Below are 25,312 nucleotides of genomic sequence, written 5' to 3' on the forward strand. Positions count from 1 at the left end.
GAGGTTGACTCTGGGTCACAGAGACTGCCTGGCCTTATGGCTGACAGATGTTTGTCTGGTTCAACAAGAGTTGTGATTCTGGAAAAAGTTACACCACACCTCTCTCCACACTGCAATCATCTTCCCTGTGTAAAGACACAACTCATAAATCATCACTCAGCAAAACATAAGCCGAAACTCCTCCCTGGATTACAAAGCCTTTGATAAACAATGCCACTTGATTCCGCTATCTAGTTCTACTCCACTAAGTATCTGTGTTAGCTTGGCTTCTAGTAGCATTCCCATGTGGAGCATTGGTGTGTTTTTGCGGCAGACAGAGCTCTGGAGCCTGCTGCGGTTGGTGTGCTGCTAATGTTGCTAATGATCTCCACAATGGAGAAACAAAGATGGAGCCAAGGGGAAGCCGTGTCCCCAGACTGCTCCTTCTCCCTTATGACAGTACAACAGGGATGGGTGGCTGTTGTTTATGAATTCCCACACATTTCAAGCATATGAGCCTTATGTGGTTGCTCATACAGGGGTCTGTGGCGTATATGAGTGTTTGTCAATGAGGGTGAAACAAGGGCGAGGTTTGTGTGGCAGGCACGTGGTCAGGGAAGCAGCAGGGCAGCATTAGCGAGAAAGACCGTTTTCTCGTTAAGATAGGGGAGTAAGGGGAGATGAAACGATAGCGGATCATTAGACTGGGATTGCCCGCAGCTTGCTAATTTATGCAAATTAATGTCTTGCCCGATGCAAGAGGAGGGGGAGCAGTACCACCACTTGGGAAGGAAGCAGCGAAAAGGTTAAACAGCCACACTCTGCTTTGTTGGTCTGGAAAGAATCGCAGCGTAAGCCAGGGAGGGCTGCGGTGTACCAAGCAACAATGATCAAGAAACGCACACTATGCCAGCCCTCTTCCTGGCAAGGCGGGTAGAGAGGCAGCCAATCAGGTCGTGCTGGATCTTTCACAGGCGAATGGCATGGCATACTGGCCCTTTCGTTGCCCCGCCTCCCCTTCCCCGCTGCACTGCAGCTGCCCAGAATGATTTTATAAACATTTTGCCAGTGGATCAATACCTGTATTGATCAACCATTGTGAGAGTGATCCGTCTAAAACCCAGAGCAGCCTAGAGCTCAGAGATGGGAGGAGCGAAAGAGAGAGGGCTGCAGAGAGGATGGAGAAAGAGAGAGAGAGTCTGCAGCCACGGTGAAAGGGAGAAGAGGTACAAGGGAAGAGAATCTGAGAGAGAAGCAGCCGTCGAGCTGAAGGCAGGTGGGGAGGTAGGTTTTTGGACGGTGCTGCCAGGCCACTTGGACTGAGAGGAAGCTCATGGTAATTGCTTTCTCATTAAGGAAGGGAGGGTGAGGGCGACTAATGACTACGGCTTTAAGTATGCGGGTAAGTGACGGATGGGGAAATAGTGCGAAGAAATGTATATGTGTTAAACAAGGGGGGGGGGGTTCCCCCAACCTGAGGTTGCTAATGTCTGCACTAGTCTGGCCTGCTGTGTAGCACTCTCAGGTTCATTGTTGCATGTTTGTGTGATTACATGAGGTTCAAAGGCTTTGAGTATGTAGAGATGAGTGGTAATTTAGAGTTTGCACAAAAACTGTTTACCCTGCTCAGTCAGTTACTGACTGTACTTGAACTTTTCTGTGTTTTGTCAGACTGAACAGAAGTAGTCTGAGAGTGAAGGGGCCACAGTCTGCCTTGTGACAACATGAGACAGAGGAGGCCTCGCTGATGCTGCAGTGATGAGCCCAGCTGCTAAACTGAAATCCAACATGGAAATTCCTGAGATTCAAAGACCAAAAGGAATAGCCTACAAGCTGGATACAGACCTTCATTAAAGGAGTAAAGGGAACATTACTTATCAAGGCTACAGCAAGGGAATGATGCAGAGAAAAATGGCTGCAAGACATCTGTGCAACACATTATTGTTGTGCTGAACTGCTGTGGATAAAACAATTTTTGGAATGTTTTGGAAATTCTGAAAATTAACTGGATTGGATTTATTTTTTGATTTTTTTTTTAATTTTGTCTTTTTTTCTGAACAGGGAATAAACTCGACCACTTAACAACTGCAATGAATGTCCAATGAAAGGCCCTAAGCTGTGCTGCACAGGAGGAGTCAAAAGGCTCTTGGGAGCTTCCCCCCAATGCCAAAGGGAAATCAAGTTTCTATTGATTGATTTTAATGTGATTTCCTTTTGTATAATTGTGGATTTTAGGGAAGATATATTCCTCTAAACGACGGACGATGACCCTGATAAACCCACTTTACACTAAAGATGGTGTGTCTGGAAACACACAAAGAAAGGGCCTGCACTTCTGCTGTGTAGTTCCTTGTGAACATGCAGTTTGTGAATGAACAAAAACCAAGGATAAGAAGTAAAAACACAGTTCTGTTCAATAAACTGCAAAAAAAGGAAAAATGATTACCCTATACATTAAGAAAATCCTATCAAGTTTTCGGTAGTAAAGTTAATATTGGTATGAACTGTGTACTTAGAATATCATATTCTACAGAATTACATGTAGACAATCAAACATTCTGAACAGAGGGATTAACACATGTGACCTTTGTCGGCTATTTTAGAAACATTTTTAAAGTCAAAAACTGTATCCCTGTTGCAAGGACTATGGATTGGGACACAGCTCTTAACTCGAGACCAGATTGTCGTACATCACTTGAGCCACACTTAGGCCCTATTTATATAATGTTTTCAGGTAAAAGCGCAAAACTTAGATGTGTTTTGGCTATCTGTTTACACGAGAACGGCCTTTTGGGTGCCTGAAAAAGGAACCATTTGGAAATCAGTTTTCAAAATACCCCTGTCTCCATCGTGTAGACTGGCAAAACGCAACTTTCTAAAAATGCACATGCACACTATAATAGCAGTCAATTGCCATGAGGGAGTAGGGTTTATGTACATGCACAAGGAAGGAAGGAAGGATCTCTATGCATGTGTGTGTTTTGGTTCATTGCAAAATCACACTGCCAACTACTGGCCTGGCATGTATACTACAGCGTTTTTGATGTTTCCTGCGGTCTTGTGTGCACCGAGATTGTTTCCAAAACTCTGCAGTCTGCATGTGGAACTATTTGAAAATAAAGACGGAAAATGAAGCAGAGCATAATTGTGTAAACAGATGCCAACAGGACAAAAATGGAAACCAATATGACTCAGCTGCTGATTAAGTGAGGAAGATTGGCATCACAGTACAAGCTTTTTTGAGCCAAAGTTGCTCCGTGTGCTCTAGATGAACATTACTTTACATGTTCAGAGCAGCAATATGAACGTTTTGAGCCATCATAGGTATGTGAACTGTAAATAAAAAAATGGAGGAAAACTTTGTTTAAAGCCTAGGAATGACAAGACTAGAGAGAGACGAAGACAGAGAGTAGCCAAAGTCGGACTTTAATCCAGATTTATGAAAAACTGTACCAAATGTATTCAAATTAACAAAATGGCCCAGAAGGTGTCATCTTTAAGAGACAAAATATAACGTAATTTCAAAGCTATACGGTCATTATGAAATACAAAATTTGAAGAAGAATCCCTTTAAGTCTAGATATATGGATATTAGTTATCGAAACAGTTTGACGGCAGACAAAAAATCTAAAGGATTGTAAGCTCGACGATCCTGACGATCATGGGGGCATATCCTGAGTGGAGCCTCGTTGACTATTTGTCTGAATAATCCTCAAGGCCATAATGCCTCCAAAGGAAAACCCAGAACAACCAATGAGAGCGAGCAGACCAGGTACCAACCGCATCATTGGTACTTTCACTGCTCACAAACATAAACACTATTGTACCCTAATTCCAGTCAGGATTTCATCCTGATTCTTTTCCTTATTTCATAATTTTTACTTCATCTGTAATGTATATCAGGACAGCCTGGTGGAGGAACAGCAAGCTGATTGTATTGATAAACAGACAGGTGTCTGTTATGCTTCTGAAGTCACATGATCACGAGAGGTTGCTGGCAGATCAGCAGGTGTGTGGTCTGACAGTCTGGCTGAGTCATGACGTGTGTACATTACCATGTTATTATAAGATGAAAAATTATTTGAATGTATCCTTATGTCTGTGGTCTCCAACGTTTTTTTTCTTTTTTTTTTAATCCTCTCAGATTTGAAACGTTAGTCAGTTTTCCTGTAAAATCAATGCCTCACATTGTCACTTATTTAACCAAGTATGGCTGCCCATCTTGTTCAGTCTAGTGAGTCAAAAGTTTTTCATATTTGCGGATGTAGTTAAATAGATATAAACTGAAAGATACATAGATAGAAAGATGGACATAAAGGTCTTCAATTAAACTTCCAATGGTTTTAGAGGTATTTGTTCCTTCTTCACATCAATAGCATTTTTATTTCAATGGGATTAACACTGAAGTGTTTAATCCTTAGCATAATCACCTAACAAAGATTTAATTCATGCGATATCAAAGCAGCTCTGAGACACTGAATCATTTTCTTGTTTCCTTTCATCCGTTTTGTTTGATTCAGACTCGTAAAAAACAAGCCCCTTGGAAGAGTGCCAAAGCATAAATTAGGATCTTCATTAGACACATCAAATCTAAATTACTTTTCAATTAACAGGCCAGTCAACCTGAACTAATCAACCAATTAGTCTTTGTGTGTTCACAGAAAAGCTAACAAAAGCACACGAGTCCCCCGGGAGAGCAGTAAAACACTGCCAAAGACTGACAGTGCAAATGAGAGGCTGCTGGTTTACAAGAGAAAGGCAGGATCAGAAAGTAGCAGGGCATACATGTGACACTGAGCTCTCATCACTGTTCACCCCTGCCACTTTTGGGGAAATTAAACTTCAACTTATAAGACATAATTAAAATAGCGTGTAAGGAAGTGTGGAAGAAGGGATGTCTGAAGAATGAGAAAATTCAAACATAATTGATTCTATTAGAGTTTTGTTTATGGACAGCGTTTCATACGTGTGCTATTTTAAGTTTGCTTTTCACTAATATTGAGTTTGCAATGAAAAGCTGTTTATTTCTACTATTAAACATATAATTTACTAAAGCAATTGGAATGGGAGTGTTTAACTGAATTTGTTAATTGGCTTTAAGTGGGCGATACACTACTTTTATTAAGTTTTATATCAATACATTATACTTTTCAGACTAACAGATAAAACTGTGGCATCTAGTGACTTTATGAAGGTTGGACTTTTGCTCTTACCATATCTTCATGAAAACTATCCAGGAACATTTGATATGTTTGTCATTGCTTCAGTTTAGCAGAGTGAAACACTTTGTGGTGCCTTGTTTGCTGCTGGGACCAAATTTTTCATGGTTTTGTTATTCTTAATATGTGTTTAAATATGGTGGTGCTAAGAAGAGGAATCCACCAAAAACTACAGGCAAACTCCTGCACACTGTCTGAAATGTACAAAACCACTGGCGATGTTTACTACTAAGAAGTTGTGAATGGTATTTTGCAGTTTAGACAGTGTTCAGAAGTTTGCCTGCAAATTTTGATAATTGAAAACAATAAATCAACCCGATCCTGGGTACCTTGGGCTTTCATTGTTGATGCTATGGTATCAAAACAGGCACTGATGTCATTTGATTTTTAATACTACCATATCAAAGCTTAAAATTCTGGTATCTTGGACAACTCTAGCTGGGACATTTGTGTTGCACATACCTTTAGGCCACAGGCAGCATGGGCTGTTCAAAAGTCTCCCGAATGCAACCTAAGAGAGAAACAAACACACAGATGACACACAAAGACTTAAAAACATACAGTAACGCAGGGCAGAGTAACTCTGGCTTGATGTGTATTTTAAAGCGGTGACATGACAACCACATTAAGCAGAATTTCAAGCCAAATTTCCAAAAAGTTTCAATTACTTGAATTTCCTTAACAAGAAATGTTTTAGTTTGGAGCTTGAATGGAACAAAACATATGACTGAATAAGCATGCTTAATAATTGCATCATTACAGAAGCCCTGGAAGGATATGCTAACACAGTGATACTCAACATGTGGCTCTTTCATGACAAGTTTTGCCTTTTTAAGTCTTACTGGTAAAAAGTAATTCTCCCAGAAAACCTCCAGAAAGGGAAATTTTGACCTCAGAAATGATCAGTTTCAGGTCACATCAATCAGAGTGATTCCCACACTTGTACAGTAGGCTTTAAATGTAATGTTAAATCCAATTGTCAACCTTTATTTTTGTCTGTATATCCATCAGAGGTGAGCAGGAAAGAACATTCAAGATATACAGTGCTTAACAAATTTATAAGACCACCATAACCCTAACCAAAGTAAAGTTTATACCACAGCTGCCCTAAATTAACAGCATTGGTAATTACCAAAATAATTTTTTATGTTTCTGCAATGGTTAATACACCAATATGTAGAAGCTCTTTAACCCTAATGATAATTTTAATGCTAAAATATCATTATTATTGTTATCCATGAATTTTCAGATTTACTGATTTACAAAAAAAATGAAAAAAAAAATAGTAAAGCACATTATTATTTCTTGATTATTATGTCAAATTATGGTTATTTACTTGCATTCCTGAACAGAAAATGAGTTTTAGTGGTTGAATGTCATGCTTGATTCATTTCTGACTTCTCAGAGAAGCCCAGTGAGCTGACTCAAATTTGGGTGAATTCAGTTTGAAATCCCTCATTCCTGTTCAAAATGGTAAAATGTCTAGAACTGACTGAAAATGAAAGAGTCCGCATTAAAGCACTTCATGATGCTGGATGGTCTCTGAGACAAATATGACAGGTGGTCTAATAAATTTGTTAAGCACTGTACATCACTGATTCATGGGAAAAGGAACAAAACAAGTTCCGGACTTTAGTTTGCACTTTTGTTTTACTACAAAAATTTGAGGTGGTTATTTGTGTAGGTTGAGGTCTAAACTATCAGGTGTGTTTAAGAACAGATTTTTCATACAACATTTTGCCAAAATATGACCTTTTTTCCGGTCATATCTTAATTTTTGTCAACTCATCTGACACGCAAAAATGTATTTAATTTCTTTCTTATCAATTCAAGATGAATGTCTTGAATGATAATACTGTTGTTCAGTAATGATTTTTGTCAATAAAATGCATTATTTTCACCTTCTCTTCACTCATCAACAAAAAAAACAGAGGAACAGACCAAGCTTGCACTGATTAATACATATATTTATATGTATATTTTAGACTTTACTGGATTCACAACCCTAGGTTTGGATTGTGGCTCTTGCAAAGGTTTTTTAAACAATTTTGCTCTTTGGTTGAGTAACACTGTGCTACTATTCATTTTATTTTACACCGTCTTCCATGATAATATGTTCATTTTTTATTGTTTTCTATGATTCAAGATTATAACACATCATCATGGTAAAACAAGCTTTGTTATTCCAAGATAATTAGACAAATAAGCTGACAATGTGTGGATGTATGTCTGCTTCCGTATATTTCTTTTTTTCTGCTCTCATTTTTAAGGCATCCATTCACGACCCACTTTTGGGTCCTGACCTACCAGAACCACAGTTATAAAGGGCTGAATTTAATTAATTGTATGCTATTGCTCTATTCTGAAGGGTGAAGGGACAGAGGGTTGCTTCTCTGCTCCTTCCAGCCCACAGATTTAAAGGTCTGACATCCAAAGGTTCTCCTCTCCAGGCCAAAGGGGGTTGCGGAAAGAAGAACACCATTATTGTACCAGTAAATGTCAGAACAACCCTGTCTAATTGTGCCATTACTAATTCATGTTTATTAATGCAGTGATGTATTATGGCTCCACACACAGACTGAGCTTGTCTCTGCCTGTCATGTACAGCTCATTCTGTGCTGAGGACGGCTGCAGGGAGAGTGTCAGGGTTCTGGGCGTTGTGTGTGTGTTTGTGTATGGGGGGGGGGGGGGGGGGCATATGGTGCATGTAGAGACTGCAGTGCCAAGTAGTGTGTGACTTAAACATGAAAGCAGAGAGGGTGAGAAGGGAGTTGACTGATGCTGCTGGTGTCGTCTCGCTGGCCTCATGCCAGAGCCCCCTGGTCCCCTGTGCCCCAGCCCCCCTTGCTACCCAAGAGCCTCTAGGCAAGTACCACAGTTATTGTTTTCCCTGCCAAGCAATTAGCGGCACTTAAGGTTTATTTAGTCATGCACTAATGTGTGCTAATTAGCTCGGGGCCCAAACAAGCCCCCTCATCCCGTCACCTTGTCGGTCACATCAGAGCGGAGCATCAGCCAGAGACAGTGAGGGAATCTGAGGGAGGAAAAAGGAGGTAACCGAGGGTGGGATCATGGCAGAGGCAGGGGGAGGGAGGTGGAGCAGAGCTAGAAGGATTACACGAGCACACCAGCCCAGCTCTGTGGATCAGCACTTTTTAAGAGATCTTCAGGGGCCTGTTGGCTGAACGCATAGCAGGAGGAAAGGGCAAATACAGCCCAGTTACACTTTTATAGAATGCTTTGTGGAAAAACACCCCTGACACACACCTCGGCCTGGCAGCTCGGTTTGTCATATGGCCCAGGGGGCTCGGCTGGCCTATCACGTGACCACTGTAATGACCTTAAGGGGCAGCCTCCTCAACAAGACCGGGCCACTCCCATTGGCTGGACTGCTCTTTGGGAAATGCTGCTTGGGTCACTGCATAATGTGTGATGCATTTGGCCCTCAGGCTGGAATAAAGAAAAAAGAGGAAGGCAAACTAGGCCATGGAGATTATGCAAAAAATGGCATGTGAGGTAAAACAAAACAAAACATAGCCGGGCAAACTGTAGTTTCTCCTTGTTTCTGGTCCATAATGCTTACAGTGATATACATAATATAAACAAGATATGAATGTGCAATTTGTCGTGGGCGTTGAGGGCAAATCTATTAAGAGGCAGAGTTTGTGTGATTAAAGTTTCATTGATTTATTACTAGTTTGTGTGCAATCTGTTCCAGCAATGTGAGGGGCTTTGGTTTATGTGATTATATGCATCCTCCAGGCTCTGTGCTAGATGTCACATGTGTCAGCTATAGTTCGGTCCTCAATTCATTCACAAAACAGTTAATGGTGATTTTCTAGCAGTTGTGGTCAAAGCCTGAATTAAATATTGCATTCAATGAAGAACACAGGGCTAACACAGATCATGGAAAAACAGAGTCAGCATAGGTTAATCATGTACAGAAAAAAGATAGACTGCACTTTTTTGAACAGTGATCCATGGAGGCTGCAGAATGCAAGAGGATCAGTGCAGGATGTGCTATAACTTGCTACCAGGACAAGAAATATATTTCATTTATCTAAAACACAATGCAGAGTGTAGAGCAGTGGCTCATTTAATATATGTGAGCAGTTGAAGGTCAAAGGCAGGTTCAACTTGCATATGTGGACCTTATACATATGTAAACATAAAACCCATCAATCTTAGCTGCTTGGTGTGGGTGGGGGAACATTTGAATTACTTAATATCAAACAGCATTTGGCAAACTTTACAGCACATGCCTTAGATCATAGAAAACAAGAAAAAAATGCTGATGCAAGAGATCAGAATGGCCATTTTTGTGTTCAGTGTTTGACTGCCAGATGCTCTCTAATCATCGCAGAACTGGGCCTCTTCATGGAGCTATCAACTAAAATTACTCTGCAGTCTGGAAGGGTGGTGCTATAAATGAAATATCACTTTCAGTTTTATCTCCAGGGGCAGCGTGATGCTCTGCACCAATCAGAAACCCCACGAGCCAACCCTTGACCTTTTTCATCTTAATATGACTACCATTATCTTGCAGAAAATTAGAAGCGGCTCGCTATTGTTCGGTAGCGACAAGGGGTGGAGGTTATTTAAAGATAAATGCTTCAGTGTTCACTATCCACGCAGCAATCACGCATCATCAACGTGCAGCGGACAAGGAACATGTCTGCTGAAGCCGCGAGGCTGCATGAATGCACATGCGCACATGTGAGACTATCCATGATGATTGTTTGGTTGTAGTGTTGTCTGGTACACCTGCCTGTTGGTGTTGGGCCAGCAGAATTCACATACTACTTTTACATTGATATGCTAGTAATACAATCAGTAGCTTTAATGTATAGGTTACAGCATACAGTTGTAAAGTTTACCTTGTTGCTGTATGGCCATACACAGTAAACTTGATCATTACTGACTGAGTCATGAACATAACTGCTGATAAAACATATCAGCTTGATAATACATGAACAGACCTGATGAAGGCCTGAAATGACATCAATACATCATACTGGAAAAATAAAAGTGGAGCTTCTCTTAGTCTGTTTTAATCTCTCACAGAGATAGAAACACAGTAAACATGTACTGATTTAAATCATAAACAGTCTAAAGGCTAATTTGGTTTCAGGAAATGATTTTCTCTCCTTCATGTGTAATTATTAAGCAACAGTTTTCATACAAACGCAATATATTAAAGTAAATGTCAAAGAAGTTATAACTGAATCACATGCTTTAGCTATAGCCATCAAAATAAATGTACATTTTTATACAAATGTTCTTACTGACATAGTGATATATACAGTGCTTAACAAATTTATCAGACCACCTGTCATATTTGTCTCAAAGACCATCCAGCATCATGAAGTGCTTTAATGCGGACTCATTCATTCTCAGTCAGCTCTCCACATTTTACCATTTTGAACAGGAATGAGGGATTTCAAACTGAATTCACCCAAATTTGAGCCGGCTCACTGGGCTTCTCCGAGAAGTCAGAAATGAATCAAGTGTAACATTCAACCACTAAAACTCATTTTTTTTGTTCAGGAATGCAAGTAAATAACTATAATTTGACATATTAATCGAGAAATAATAATGTGCTTTACTATTTTTTCATTTTTTTTGTAAATCAGTAAATCTGAAAATTCATGGATAACAGTAATAATGATATTTTAGCATTAAAATTATCATTAGGGTTAAAGAGCTTCTACATATTGGTGTATTAACCATTGCAGAAACATAAAAAAATTATTTTGGTAATTACCAATGCTGTTGATTTAGGGCAGCTGTGGCATAAACCTTACTTTGGTGAGGGTTAGGGTGGTCTAACAAATTTGTTAAGCACTGTATATATATATATATATATATATATATATATATATATATATATATATATATATATATATATCTGTTGAAAAGCCTGAAGCCTGGAAATTTAAAGAATGTACTTTTAACCTCTTTACTTTTAATGCTTGCTTATTCTAGCATGAATAAGTTACTTACTTTTAATACTTTTTCTGTTTTCAGTACGGAAAGTTCATTTTTACACTCAGCTATGTTCAACCAATCCCTTTAAAATGGTTTTATTTCTTGTGCAAAAATTACATACATAATATCATATCATGTGCATGTTTTAAATGTTTTAATTCAACTTATATTACCAAATGCTTTGCCAATAACCCCATAAATTCTCCTGCATACCTTTCATTTGCAGTTCAAATCAACATAATTAGTAGAGATGTGCAGGATTTTTGCTGATAATCCAATATGCCAATATTTACAAACAATTTTAGCCAATACTGATACCGTTATTTACATGAAAGTTGGACAAAAAACATAGGTCCTTAAAACATACAACGTGAAGTTTGAAAATAAACAAATTTAATCCCTTAATACACACTATAAGTGCAAGGAAAGATAATGAATAAGAGAAAAACTTCAACGGATGTAGGTCCGTACAATGTTGTCAAAATGAATAAACTTAAACTAGGGAGGCACAATATCATCAGCATGGCATTGACATATATTTGCTTAAAAGCTTAGTGACCCATATCGGCAGATATTAAAAATTATACCAATAATCAAAACCAATATAGAAACAGAATGTACAAATATATTTGCAGAGTTTTAGGTGAGGCCAACAGGCTTTCATCATCTAAAGTTTTTTATCTGTTCGTTTTTATTTAGAAAACTTAAAGTGCATTTTGAGGACTGAATTTTTAAGTCCAAGCTACATGAATGAATATTAGCATTAAAATAGGTTTTGGCTAAAATTAATTTGTAAATATCAAAAATCTAATATTGAGTATCGCCTTGATAATAGTCCTGAAATTAAACATACTGCCCCTATGTTGAATGCTATTATTATTATTATACACATGGTTCCTTTATAAATCAAATTTAAGACTTTTTAAGACCTGAACTCAGAAAAATTAATACCACTTGAGATTTCTTGGTACCCTGGACCAGGACTGAATTATTCTGTTTAATGTACTGTTTACGAAATATCATGTGGTAACAGACAAAGACATTTTTTGGCCATAAATACCAAAATTTGATTATTCCTGGCACATTAGGTAATTCTAGTCAGTATTTTGTATGGTGATATTCATCATAACACATTTTAGGTGTGCTGAGCTGACTCTAAACTGTTTAATCATCAAAAAGCAGAATAATGCTTTTTGTCAGGGACAACCTGTTAAAATAAAGGTGGGCTGCAAGGATTTTTAAATAAGAGACTTGGTAGATCAGATGTTAGAGAACTGGACAAGTGTTTTACACCAGTATAGAGTTTATTTAATCACAGTTAAAATCAGAGAGGGGTCTGAGGGTCCTCCCCCAGGAAATTTAGAACATCCAACACAGAATCCCCTGAATTATGGATTCATTATCTATTTTTTTTTCTGCAACCATTGGTGGGGGAAAATGATCAAAATCAAACAAAAAACAAAATTTGGACAAGGAAATGTCTTCAGTCAATGTGCTTTCTAAAATGTAAGACCTCTCACTGGTAAAAACTTTTTAAGGCTTTTCATGGCCTTCAATTTCAAATGTGCAGTTTAAGACTATTTAAGACATTTTAAGGATCTGCAGGAGCCCTGCATACAACCAGCTCAAAATCATTTTCAAAAGCAATCTGCTCTGATAATCTTTAGTTCCGGTCATTTCAGGTAAGACTCTGAAATCATGAGGGTGAGCTTTTACTTTTCTGAGAGCAACATTATATGTAAGCAAGCCAAGTGACCTCAGTATCTAAGGTTCTCTCATATTTTTGTAGTTTTAAAAGCCATAACAATTAAAAAAAAACAGTTTTAAAATTTGCACAGCATGGTGTGAAAATAAATCTGACCATGAATTTACGACAGCTCTGAATGTCATAAAACAGCAGGAAATCTGCAGTTCTATCCAACATATGTCAACAGCTTCCAAAATAAATGAATGCATTAATATTTTTGTTCTTTTTTCACCTCAGACATTAGTGATTATCTATTATGATGCATGCAGAACGTTACAGAGGGTCACTGGATGGTCCTGCTTTAAATGTTATATTTCCATGACTGGTTCATTCTCTCCATTTCCTGTTCATTGTGTGCAAGCAAACTCCATTGTCTGTGGGTGGATGCTGCTCGGCCCTCAGAGGGGCCATCCCCAGGGAGCACTGCATCTTTTATTAATCAGGGGCGCTGCGCCACAGCCCCGCTTATCTAATTTAGCAGCCCGCCACAGATACAACTATGTTGGGCCCGGTGTGTAGAAAAGGGACGGGCTATGGGGGTGCGTTTGGGTGGAGGTGGGATGGGGGTTGGGGTTGCTCCCCTCATTTTTTTTCATATTGTGGGCGATGCAAGGAGGGTGGGGGCTGTGAGGAGGGGGGCAGCGACTTATCAGACACCTCGTCACCAAGTTTTAGGACTGAATCACAATACAGCAAATTACCTTCTGCTGACAAGAAAAAATGAGCGTAGCCCCCATATGAAAAAAATAGGATTGTCAGGAGGAGGTGACACATTGATTGCTTAGTATGCGCATCCAGAAGGCTGGGGTTCAGAGGCGTCCTCCCTATATATATGTAGAAGAGGTGCAGCAGTGCACAGCACAGCCATGAGGGGGGAAGGAGAAATTGAAATGCCATGTTAGATTGGAGTCCCTTCCTCAAGCCAATCTCTCTGGTCTGGATCGCCACATTAGTCCGCCATATCATAGCACAGCCATAAGTTTTACCCATGAATCCATTTGTGCAAAGAAGCAGTGAAGGGCTCCAACATGCAGGGTGCTAGAAAACTCTCACTCATAAGGTATATGCATTGTATATAAACCCAGTGACACCGACCAGCTAACACAAACAAATTACACGACTATAACGTGATCTTTAGATGTTTTATAGTCCTCTCCTGCTTGTCCCTCCTCCCCCTTCTCTCTCATCTGTGTCATAGCTCCGATGAATCAGTGTCACCGGTGTTGAGAGCACTTACTGTCAACCCCTGCGCCCCGGGCTACGCCACTGATGGACACAAACTATAAAATATCAGCCCCCTGGGGAGACATCGCTCAAGCACTGCCCCACAGCCCCGAGGGGGTGTGATCTGGTCAGTGTGTGTATGTTTGTATGAGTGTACTGAAAGAGCAATAGGGCAATGTGTTTGTCTTTGAATCAGCTGTGATCCTGAATGTATGGTTGAGTGTGTGGGATAAAACGGAAGCTCAGATTACCCATGCCTGTGCATAAATACATCCTAGTTTTATTTGCTTTAGTCAGGTATGGAAAATGAGTAGAAAAGACAGCATACACGTCTGGGCTTCCTTAACTCTTTCTCAACCCTGCTGAAAAAACTACAAGCATGCAACTGTATGGGAAAATCGCAAATGGATCAATCAGTAAAATCAATGGTTGTGGTTGTGGTTAAACCCCCCCCCCCCCCTCCTGTTCATGTCAGGCACAAGGAGGGTATGAAAGTCTGCAGGGATAAAATTTGAAGAGGGATGGGAGGACAATCAGAGAGGAGAGAGAAATTAAAAAAAAAAAAAGCTTTTCAGCCCTCAGATGAACCTTCCACTCAAGCAGTCTTGTATTGCTGCTATTTCCTCCCTTTAATTCTGCAAGGCCAAGGTTTCTGCAAGTTTATGCTTTAGTCTGTGCATGCATACAACCACATTCATGTAATATACAAGCACTGTACTATATTGGCTCACCTGTACACCACATGCATGCAATTTTCTTGGAAAAAACACCCCTATTTACCACATTTCAAAATATTAACTATTCATTCACACTGTCTGCAGTCTATTGCTGGTTGATTCACATTATACAAGTGTACTAAAGGGCTCCTTTGAATTTCAAGGACAAAGGCATTAAGGGAAGAAGGCAACCAAGGTGTATAACAGTGTTTTGTTGCCCTGTGGCAATGGGACACACTCTAAAGCTTGTGTTACACTGTACTATTATGCATTACTACATTACATTGGTGTTACTGGCAGAGCTTAAGGACAGCTTGAGTGGCTCATGAACACACAAGAGGTGCACAAAGATAAAATCAAAGCAAAATCAATCAGATTGCTGTTTATCTTCAGTTTTTTCCTCTATTTTTTTTGTTTCTCAGCACAGTGCCATAATGGGAAAGTCATGAGGCCTAACGTAAGCATTGCATGATCAAAACCAGTTATTCTTAGAGCCTGGCAGCTAAATGACAGAAGACAACAAAGTCCTCTCTGTTTGATCAGGTATATTCAAAGGGAGGTATAGGAATTCAGCAACCGTTCAATTACAGCTGTCAAGGGCTTTGTTTGTGGACTTATACTGGCTTGAGTCTGACCATTTTTTTACTATAGACTGCATTTTAATGAAACAGAAGACAGAAGTGATCCGTTGCGCCTCATCTTGTAGGAATAAGTCCATACTCTGATGTTGTGAAACCTCTGTAAGGGTAGTTTCCAGGAAAAAGAAACAGCTTCAGTAAAGTGTGATATCATATACAAATGTCCTACATCAGTAGAGACAGTCTCGATAAATGTTACTTCCAATCGGAGCGATGGGGACTGCAGCCCGCCCCTGTAACACTCACTTAAGTTAGGCACTAGCCTGCTGAGCCAGCCGCCACACAGTAAAACTCATCTTTAATTTGTGATGAGTGTAATGCCATCTCCACTTCATGATTATGTGATATTCTTCACCTCTGCCATAGCCAATGAGGCCAAGAGCTGGCAGTCTTAATGAGGTGCCTCAGAGTTCAGCTCAGAGGAAGGAGAGGTGGGACGATGGGTGCATGAGGGGAAAAAAAAGACGAAGATGAGGAGAGCAGGAGTGATAAACTGATAATCACAAAATTTACACACACTTTTAAATCTTTTGCATGTTTTATGAATATCATATCCAATAAACTAGTTAAAAATGGGTTGAAAGGAGTCATGGTCATGCTTAAACAGTGAGAGGGAGTCATTAAGTCTTTGCTCAGTGATACAGACCCCAAAAACACTTGTTAGTGGAAGCATGGCATCTGGGTTTTGTGGAGGATTATGTCCACACTGAGATCTCATGAGAGACTTATTTCAAGTCAAGTGCATTGCTATGCTCTTCTGGCTGGTTCGAGTTGTTATGAATAAGTAAATAACAACATTTTTCCAGTCGTTTAATCTCTGAGCACTGCAATTAGTAAGTCTGTAGTTTGTGCTGCCTTTTTTGCTGCCCTTATTATTGTTATTGAAATGTCACGATCTTATTTAGCTCAAGGATGAATAATAAATAAGCTATAATTACTGTCTTGAATGAGCCGACGGCTCGGCTGGGTCAATGGTAAAGGCAGACCTGCCCCCCCCCCCATCCTTCTGCATCTCTCTCTTCTCCTTCTTCTGCCTCTCTCTCTTTAATTGGATCTTGTAATTAGTTTCTCTGATGGATCTGGGAGGTCTGAGGCATCCTCTACAGCGTTCATTAGTGTTCTTAGAGGAGGGTGAAGCTTTTTAAAAGCTCGGCCTGGTCGTCCCTCACATGTCATAACACTGGATATGATGCTGCCCAAATACAATGACAGAGTCTGACTTAGGTTTGCCTTTTAACAACCAAAACAAAGCAACTACTGAACTACTTTAACTCAACTCTAAAGGTGGGAAATACTTTTTTCTCTCATTAAACTATTCAAGAACATATTCCATAGGGGCACCGTAGCTAAGAGAGTTCAACACTGTAAATAAAAGCCTAAATAATGATGGCAGCACTGTTTCGAGACTCTTCAAAGAAAGCAGAAGGCTGTCAGACACATGTACACAGGGCAGAAGCGCAGGTAGCAGTGTGATCTGAAATCTGAGGTAAAATGTCCTTTGGTTTAATATCAGAGCGCTGACCAGCCTTTTTTTTAGAGGCACACACTTACACATACACACATATGCACACACTTTTCAGACCTATAATATACAACCCCCCTGTAGCACCCCAACACCATTTCCCCCTTTGCCTCTCCACCCTCTGATGGCCAGGCTACACTAGACATCTCTCCCTAATCAGCAGCCTCGTCTCGCTCAGACTGGTTGCCATAGTAATATGCCGGCTGGTAGACATGGCAACCACTCTGAGGTCCACTATTAAATGAAGAAGAGTGGAGGGAGGGATAGGGAGAATGGAGTTGGGATGAGAGGCAGAGGGAGAGGAGAGACACAGCGAGATTGTCCAAGATGGGGGAAGGAGGTTGTTGGAGGGTGGGGGGCACAGGAAAATGAAAAAAAAAAAAAAAAAAAAAAAAAAAAAAAGATGGGGGAAAGCAAGAAAAAATGAGTCCAAGAAGAGGGAGAAGGAAAAGGAGGGGCAGCTGGAGGAGGCAGAGCATCAGTGGTGCTGTTTGAGCTACCTATTTCACTGTGTCGTATTAAAAGCTTCTGATATGTGTCACAACAGTGTCATTAACCTAAAGCATGACGTCATTTACTTAATGCTTTACACTTTTTCATTTATACTCATGAAAGGTGCTTTTCAGGATAAATGACTGTAAACTAATATCAGCTTTTAAAAGATATTTGCAGTGTTGGTGTCAGTTCAGGTAGAAAGAACTTAGAAAAGACATTCATATTCATTAAAAGTAAAGGCTTTATTGACTGAAAAGTTACATGACAGACTAACTGATGATTTACTGTACTAATTATTAGTTCAATCTATTTACGATACTTGGATGCTTTAAGTAATCTATTCACTGGAACTCAAATGCTGTAAGAAAGCTCATTGTGGTAAAATGCCTCACCACATATGCATCTTTTAACTAATTCATCTACTTACCTTTCTTATTACTGATCAAAATATTTATCATTCTAAAATGCTTAAAGTAAATAATTCACTGTAGCTCCAAGACTGTAAGAGGGCTCTCTGTGGTAAAATGCCTCATCTCATGTGCACTTTTGTACTGATTTTATGTACTTACCATCTTTATTACCTGTGCAAAGGAAGTTATGTGACCGGGAGGGTTTGTTAGTTTGTAAGCAACATAACTCAAAAAGTTATGGACGGATTTTGATGAAATTTTCAGGAAATGTCAGAAATGGCATAAGGAAGAACTACTAGATTTTGGGAGTGATCCAGATTACCGTCTGGATCCAGGAATTTTTTACAGGATTCTGTACTATTGGGAGATAGGGCTAGTGGAGGAGGTCTGTGCTCTCCAAGTGATTTTCTAGTTACTAATTTAATCAAATGCTGCAAGTACTTAGTCTTTTCATTGTAACTCAAATACGGTGAAAGAAGCTCACTGTGGTTGAATGCCTCATCTCATATGCACTAATCAACTATCTTAAAGGATCTTATCTACCTCATGTAAATCTGCCCAAATCTTTGTATGTTTAAAACTCATATCTAGCACACTTTGCACATCTTGCAACCATACTATCATGCACATCGACTTGTATTTAACAGAAATAATACCTCCAAGAGCTTCTACATATTTAAATATTTTTTCCCGCTTTATTTATTTTTTGTATTTAGTGTTTAATTCCTGTACACTGAGAGAAAAGCTAACCAGAGTCAAAATTATTGCGTAAGCATACTTTTGCAATAAAGCTGATTCTGATAAGTAGCCTGGTTAATAATTAGGAAAACGGCTTGAGAGTGTTAATGTCAAAATCTTACATATGGTCGACCTGTTTATCTTTGAAAATGTGGGTCACCTCCCTCTTTTTAAACATAATATTTCAGATTATTTTGCCTACCAGAATAAAGTGGTGTGGGCTGGGTAGTTTTTTGAGCCATTTTTATTGTGTTCTACTGGTGCATGCCTCTCAACAGAAGTGAGAATTCACCAGGGCACACATATCTTCATGTGTCTCTACTGCGATCAACCTCGATCACTCTCTCTCACCTCTTCTCCTATCTCTCCAACTCTTCCCCTCCATCTCCTCTTATTTTTTATTTGGCCCTCACCTATATCTTGGAGTCTCTTGCCACCATTTTTATCACCGTCCCTCTTCTTTCTCTCTGTCTTGCCCTTCCATTCCCCTGAAAGTCTGATTCTTTAATGAATTAAATGCCATTCCATCGAGATACCGCCACAGCAGTCACACAAAATAGCATTTGTTGCCTTGTGTGTGAAATTCCTCTATGAATTGAAGCCCTCTCTTTCTCCCCTGGAGCGTCTTATGAAAGATAGCTAATTGCATGTCCGCATTGTGCCGTCAGTCCCTGCTTCCCAAGCGCTCCATTCAGAGGCAATTAAAGTGAGCTTAAACAGAGTAAGAAAGTGCGTCATCCTCTTAATGCAATTAAGGAAGTGTGCACACAAACATACAGTAATACTTTGAAACACAAAGATAGGAACACATAAAGAGGAGATGGAAAAAAAAAGGCAAGCGGAAAAGGTTAATTTATCCGCAATGTGAGCTCATGGCTTGGTGCCATGTGTCAATATCTTTCATAATCTTGGTTTTGTTGGAACATTATAATGTCAAGGTTTAAAAGGCAAAAATAAAAGCCACAAATATTGACTGTTTGGATAAATCGCATTGATTTTGCTTTCAAATGGTGCTAAATTGTTTGCATTAAGGTACAAATGTTGTATTTCTGAGTATGAAGCTCCAAAAAAATCATCATCTTTGATTTTCTTTTTTAAGATTATTTTTTGGGCTTTTTGCCTTAATTGTGATAGGCCATCTGAAGAGAGACAGGAAATATGGGAAGAGAGAGTGGGGAAAGACATGCAACAAACAGTGCAGAGACCAGGAACTGATCCAAAAGGCATCTGGCTGCAGGCCTCTATGGTGGGACATTTTTGGTGCATCTGTTGCAGACCTCTGTGACAGGGCAACCTCAACTGTGGGCCGAGAAGTAAGGTACTAACACTTGTTGGGTTTTTCTTTAATTAGTGGTGTGTTAGTTTTAATTCTGTCCCCCTCCATCTTACCCCAACCCATAATGTTAAGGGTTAAGGCGCCTAACCCTAACCTTCTTTTGATTTCTCTCAGTTTATGGTGCAGTTTTAATTTTAACCCCCTGCCCCTTACCCTAACCTTTAAGGTTTGTGTGCCTAACCCTCTTTGGGTTTTCCTTAGTTTGTGATGTTATTTTTAATTTCATTCCACTGCCGTTTAATCTAAGCCTAACCTTAACCTGCTTTGGGTTTTTCTTTAGTTTGTGGTGTGTTATTTTTAATCTTATCCCTTCCCCTAACCTTTAGGGTCCAGGTGCCTAACCCTAATCCTCTTTGGGGTTTCCTTAATTTGTGTTGAGTTAAATTTGAATTTATCCCCCTTAGTAAATTTTCATTTTTTATTTATAAAATTCTGCTGTTGTGAAAAAAAAACACTTATCATAACCTCTGACAGTGAGTGGAAAATATACATCATTCAGTACAATATTCTGGTTCCAGCATGGGTAATGAACATCACTTCCTCCCCCAGGGTCAAGGTTGCCCCATTGTACAGATTTGGAACAAATGAGCCCAAAATGCCCCACTAAAGAGGTCTGCAGCCAGATCCTCTTGATTGATACCACGACCAGCGTGTCAAGGACTTAAGCCTCTGTATTATGGGTGCCTGCTTTACATACTGAGCTAAATCAGTGGCCAACAATTTGAATCTTGAATGTGTTTACCTTATTTATACTTAGAGTTGGGAATCATTTGGGTTTTTTCCAATACCTGTGATAAAACAATACTTTTAACTACTTTTTTTTGGGCAAATTTGTTGACAATGTTGGTTTTCAGGGGCGCCATATAAGAAAAGTTAAGATGATTCTAAGGGCCCATGGCAGCCAGAGACCCTAAAACTATAGAGCTAATTTTGGATGTTTTTTCTTTTTCTCAGGTGGCAAAAACCTTTGGCAGTGCCCCAGCTGGTTTAAAATGCACACTCAGTTCAAATCATACCAAATCTGCAATAAAGACTCCTGTGAATTTTCACTAAAAAAAACAAATACTGAAAAAAAAAAAAAAAGAATGTGTCTTAGCCTGCTATGTAAACCGACTGACAAAATTATAGTATTAAAAGCTAATTCAGAGCATAATCACATGCACTGAGTTGTGGTGCTTCTGTTGGCAAGGAGTTGTTTGGTATCATAAACATCACACAGATTGTAGCATAGGCACAAACAGACACGCTGCGACTGACTCACAGGTTGAACTGACAGGCCTGTGGTCAGACACAGGTTGTTTTCACTCCCCCAGTCATGCTCCAACACTTACATCCCAGCCTCTGACATTTGCTGTGTGATTACAGGCCAGCATGATCAGCTGAAAATCAGGCCAGGCTTCATTACAGCAGCACACATCTAGACCAGTTTGTGTGCTGCTCGCTGGGATGGATTGTTTAAATGTCTTGTTACCTTTTTATTAGCTTAACTTCTGCCATTCCCTTTTTATTTTAGTGGAAGTGAATTTTCAGTCATTTTTGAGAGCCTCTTTAGACAGGCAAAAGGAGCAACTTGGGAAGTCTCTCCACTTGTTACTCTCGCTTCAGCACTTTGTGTGGCAGCCTCATCTCCTCAACAACTTCATTAATATTTTGTGAGACAGCCAACCACAGAAAAATCACAGCCAAACCTCAGCCAAATCCAAGTTGGGACAGACCGAAGCTGCCAAGTCCATGGAGGTTAAACAAGCTAATGCAGAAACTACAAATTCAAAGTATGAATATACCAACAATTACAGCAGTGAATAAAGCTTCCTGTTCGTAGCACCTTTTTACCTTACCTATTTTATCCTTATAAACACACTTGAGCCACAAGAAGTGCATGGTATTCATGCAGTGCTGCTTTTGTCCAATGTGAAGGCTCCATTATTATCATTGATCTGCTCATTATAGTTTATTACTCACCAATTGAATTTCCTTAATTTTCAAGTCATTGCATTCAAGTAAAAAGAACTGAGCTGAGATGTCTCATCTGACCTAATTGGTCTGTGAGCTACCATTAGACATTGAGAACAGAACGGCCATGCAAGCATTCACACTTTTATGCCAATCTCACAGCCACACAGAGTACCTACTGAAAATTATTTCTTAAGTTCTTTTTTAATAAAGCTTCCTCTCTAGTTATATATATTTTTTGTCTTACTTTGACCTTTTCTCTTCTGGTCTGTTGTTTACAAAAATATATATAAATCTACTTCAATACATGTAGAGTTCACACGCACACTCATATAAATAGACAATTCAAAGCTGGGAGGCCTTCTGTGTGGCATTTTGGTGCTATGGAGACAATTAGGGTATATTTCAAGATTCAATAAATCACTTTCATTTAAGTTTAGTTTCACTCTCAAATACAGGTCCTACAGGGGTTGAATTTCCATTGAGATTTTGGTGGACTGGCTTACATAAATATTACTCCATAAATGTCACTTTATCAAAATGTACAGGAACTGTATTTTTTTACCCTTGCTTTGGACCCCTGCAATTGAGATATTAACATACAGTGTCACTTATTTTAATGCTGCATAAATACATAGATTGAGCATTAATCCACAGAGGTTCACATGAACAGAAAAACCAGTAAGAGTCACCCAGGTGTAAAGGATATGTTCACCTCTTGCCATGCATTGTGGAAGCAAGAATGTCTGCTCTGTTGGGACGACAGATACTTTGTTTGCACTGTCAGAAAGGATGGCTCAGCTGTGGCCCTAGTGTCTTGGGGGGGCAGTGGGTCTCAGTGACAGAGGAAGGGCGTGCTGTCTCTATCTGTATGTCTGCATGGAGCATAAAGAACCCATAGGCATGAAACTGGGACTCTAAAGTTGCTTACAGTGACTCCACAAATGTGCATGCTTAGTCATGAAATTAAAACAGTGTAATTTATCATATTTTAGAGTATGACCTCTAATTTTGTTGTCCTTTACCTCCTTAATCCTGATACACACTCTGATCTTGTCTCTGTACTGTGGTATCATTTTATTTAATTAATCTGTGGAGGAAGAGCCTGAGAAGTAAAACAGTTATCTAGAACTGCTGCTGATGTAAATGTAACTAAGGTATATGATATTATTTCCTCATACTTATGATAAATGCAAACTTTAATTGGTTGGTCCTTGGTGTTACTTTGTATAAAGCAGGCTCTTATGATAATGTAACAGCTGAGAATTATATATTTCTTTTCAGAGAGCACGTTGCTCAGGGCCACATTCTGGACCTTTTGTAGTCCTGGACAAGCCGGGCTCAGAGCCTGAGGGCATGATGAAGTGAGCTGAAACTGAATTCACCTCAATCCTGCTGTTAGCCCAGAGCTAGCTTAGACATTTTTGTATCCTACATCAACTGTATAGTTCAACTTAAACACACAAATGACTTCTTTTTCTTTGAACATGTGAAGACAAAAATATTTCAAAGTTATTAAGGTCTAAATACAACCCCAAACTTACTTTTAGATTGGAAGTTTTGTGACAGTCCAAACACTACTGAATTACTGACTGTGGAAGCTTTTCAATATTTCTTTTTTAAACTACTGTGATCCAGGAAATGACTGACATAAATACGTAGAAAAAGATAAACCTTTTCATTTTACATTAGCTGAATAGATATACATGAAATGCAGAGCTGCAGAAGCTCAGATAACCATGAATCAAAGCCACAAATCACTGTAAAAATCAAACCTAGTTGCACTTCCTTATTAGATGAAGTAGCCCACTAAATATGATTTAGCTAAATGTACAATTTTTCTGGGAACATGCACGTAAGGAGAAAGATGTGCAGAAAGGCTTCCAGGAATTTCTACTGCAGAAAACTTGTCTGTCTTCTTGAGAATATTATGCCAAAACACCCCCCCAAAAAAATGCCAGAAACAAAGAAGGCAAACAGAGGATTTCTGGCCGTCTCACAATGAACTGCTTGACTGCAATGGGGGACTTTGTCACCTCTCTTATTCAGCCAGTGCGGTCACCATCACAACCTATTCTGACACCAAATGTAAAGTCCAACTGCCCTCCAAATCCCTCCCAATTATAAAAGGTCCTTGAGTTGCTGTTTTGCCCCCTCTCCAGCTCCTGTCTGATTACTGAGTGTGGGGCGAGCCGTGCAGGCAATCAGCCGCAAAGCGCAGAGGACCAAGAGGACCGGGGGAGAAAAAAAAAATCAAATCCAAAACACTGCAAAAAATAAACCAAAGGGGGGACTTCTGGACAGCAATTACAGACCATCCAGCCAGGCCTTTGCTCGGGCACTCAAGAGCTGCCGTGATTTCCGACAGAAAAGGTTATTAGTTTTTATTGGAGGAAATAGATGCTGGGTGGCTTTAAATGGCACAGTAATGCAGGGATGGAGGGGAGGGTTGGGTGGAAAGAGGCCTTCTGACCCAGGTCTCCCAAGGGTCCCATTGGGCTGCTGGAGGGACGCACAGAAGGCATCACACGCCCTCAACCCCCAAAGTCCTCAGATCCTACAACTCTAAGGCATCACCCTGATCCTCGGCCTTGAACTCCACCTGTACACTCTTCCTCTTTTGGCTGATGTCCTTTAATACAGAAACATCATCATGAGTGAGGTTTGATGGCCTCAAATTGAAAATCTGATCATCCTCGGACTTTTAACATTTTTGATATTTTAACATCAATCCTGATCAGATGTACGCGTTGTTATTTTCTGTAAATACCCGATGAGATAGAATTATCTGAACTTCTGAAGCATTGATTATTTAATCTAAGCCAAAAATAATTGTTTTGAAAATGCGATTTATTTCTGCAGAGAGACTTTGAGCATAATTTAATTTACAAGTGTTTTCCACAGAATTGAGTGAAACCCTGGTGTTATTCTGGTTTTTATACCACTACATGGATATTCTGCAACATAAAATTTTATCTCCATTTCAAGCTGTGTTTGTTTATCTGCACATACACTCTCTCTCTCTCTCTATCACACACACAGTAGCACAGCCATGCCTAGCAGCTGCACATGTGAAAACATTATCGGAGAGCGTGGCGGCTGCATGTTTGCTCGGCTCGGTGTAATGACTGCCTGCAGATTTCCTGTCACGAGCACGTGAGTCTGCGGCTCCGGGAGGAGAAGGAGAAGTATGCGACCATATTTGCCTTTGTGCTCGGGCTGCCTGTGCGTGTGTACTCTGCTGTGTGTGACGTTATTTCAGAATGTGTGAGCTATGATCTCCCTGTAGCAGATGAAGTGCTGTCCACGGGCATCGGTGTGTTCGTGTGCGCTGATAGGCACTTATC

At 39.7% G+C, this 25,312-nt stretch overlaps 1 protein-coding gene across 1 annotated transcript in view; it reads right to left on the reverse strand.

Annotated features, from left to right (window-relative positions):
* The window catches only part of zfhx3 (zinc finger homeobox 3), a 460,260-nt gene that overhangs the window by 210,347 nt on the left and 224,601 nt on the right, over window positions 1-25,312 (reverse strand). The window contains exon 6 of the mRNA XM_041786249.1: window positions 5,661-5,709. The gene's annotated coding sequence lies outside the window, so the exon portion shown is untranslated. The remainder of the gene's footprint in view (window positions 1-5,660; window positions 5,710-25,312) is intronic.

This window comes from Cheilinus undulatus, linkage group 1 (genome assembly GCF_018320785.1).
Source record: "Cheilinus undulatus linkage group 1, ASM1832078v1, whole genome shotgun sequence".
NCBI classification, from domain to species: domain Eukaryota; kingdom Metazoa; phylum Chordata; class Actinopteri; order Labriformes; family Labridae; genus Cheilinus; species Cheilinus undulatus.